Below are 2,143 nucleotides of genomic sequence, written 5' to 3'. Positions count from 1 at the left end.
GCCGGTGTCGTGCCAAGGTAGTTATCGCCAACAGAAAGTGCTTCCCCTGGCGCGGGAGCGCACGTGCATTCAGCGGTGAAGGCGGACCTTCAACTTCAAAGTGAATGAAAAATATACCATGTGGATTGTTTAATCTATCGTTTTAGTATTGTTTTATTAACGAGGTTTGTGTAGAGCAAGCTAGAACTTCTAAACGTTTTTATAGGCTTACGTTACCGAACTTTTCTGAAATTCAGACGTTGGCCTGGGATGGAAAAAAAACTACAATATTCTACTTAAATAAAAGAAAATTACTTAAACTGCACTCAGATACAAAAAAAGTAGATCAGTTAAAATGTGCTCTTAGAAAGTCATGATGATCTTATATGATTTGACTCTTAAATTAAAGACCACCAGGCTCCAAAATAAAGTGCATTAACATGTCAGTGTTCACAGTGGAACATTTATTTTCTATAGACGCACTCTGCAGTCTGTTCATCCCACTAATTATCAAATCATCAACGATCAAACAAAAATGTCAGACAGCAAATGAAAAGATATATAATTGGACAGTACACTGTTAAATTACTTTGTTACAGTAATGAGAGCAACAGCAAGATGGCGCCTGTGTTTGGCTTGGCCGCTGCTGCATCTGTCTATGCATTGTATTTAACTTTATTGTATTGTTTCAACCTGCGATGGACTGGCGACCTGTCCGGGGTGTACCCCGCCTTTCAATGTAAGCTGGGATTGGCTCCAGCCCCCCGCGACCCTGTATGTAGGATAAGTGGTTGACAATGGATGGATGATGGTATTGTTTCACATTGTCCCTACCAATTTTAAAACGGCTTGTGTGAACCCACTTTTAAAGAAACCTGGTTTAGATCCCTCCCTCCCATATAATTTTAGACCAATTTCAAAACTGCTTTTTATTGCAAAGATTCTAGAAAGAATTGTGTCCAAACAGCTGCTCACTGTACTGGAAAATAACAAAATATTTGAAAAGTTTCAATCTGGTTTCATGAAGTACCACAGCACTGAGACTGCCCTGCTTAAAGCCACCAATGACCTTTTAATGTCTGCTGATGAAGGCATGTGCTCAGTCCTGGTACTCCTGGACCTTAGCGCTGCTTTTGACACCATTGATCACAACATCATGTTAGACAGACTGAGGCACTGGGTGGGGATCTCTGGTACTGCCCTAGAATGGTTTTCATCCTACCTGTCAAATAGGAAGTTTTGCGTGTCTGTAAACAACTATGTCTCTTCGTTCTGTCCAGTTAAATATGGTGTGCCTCAGGGGTCGGTCTTAGGACCCATTTTGTTTTCCTTGTATCTGCTTCCCCTTGGACATATTATCCATAAACATGGTATTTCTTTCATATTTATGCTGATGACAATATATACTTGCCAAATATACTTGCCCGTCCACTGACCCTGGAATACTGAGTTCACTTAACAACTGCCTTTGTGAAGTTAAAAAATGGATGTCAAATAATTTCCTCCAGCTGAACTCAGACAAAACAGAAATCCTGGTCATTGGGTCCCAGTAGATGGCAAAAAGATTACTGCCATCATCTGGTTCCCTAGTAAATCAGCTTTTTTTTGCATTTGGTTTGACAGTTATTTAAATTTTGAGCAGCACACCACAAAGCTTGTTCAATCATGTTTTTATCAACTTAGAAATATAGCAAAAATTCGATCTATGTTAACTTTTAAGGACACCGAGACCATTTTACACGCCTTCATCTCATCACGCCTGGATTATTGCAGCCTTTTCACCTGTTTAACCCAAAAATCTATTGATCGACTCCAGACTGTCCAGAACTCAGCTGCCAGGCTTTTAACCAGAACAAAGAAATATGACCACATTACTCCTGTTTTAGCTTCTTTACACTGGCTCCCAGTATGTTTTAGAATTGACTTTAAAATTCTATTGATCACTTTTAAAGCTCTTCATGGCTTTTCGCCTTGTTATATTTCTGACCTTTTAGTCCCATACGCACCAGCACGTACCTTGAGATTCTCGGGCAGAGGTCTGTTGTCTGTTCCAGAGTCTCGACTGAAAACTAAAGGGGACAGAGCGTTTGCTGTCAGGGCCCCGAGGCTCTGGAACAGGCTGCCCGAGGAAATCAGGTCAGCTGAGTCAGTGAACTCTTTTAAG

Source organism: Micropterus dolomieu, linkage group LG12 (assembly GCF_021292245.1).
Source record: "Micropterus dolomieu isolate WLL.071019.BEF.003 ecotype Adirondacks linkage group LG12, ASM2129224v1, whole genome shotgun sequence".
Taxonomy (NCBI): domain Eukaryota; kingdom Metazoa; phylum Chordata; class Actinopteri; order Centrarchiformes; family Centrarchidae; genus Micropterus; species Micropterus dolomieu.
This window is presented reverse-complemented; position numbering follows the sequence as displayed.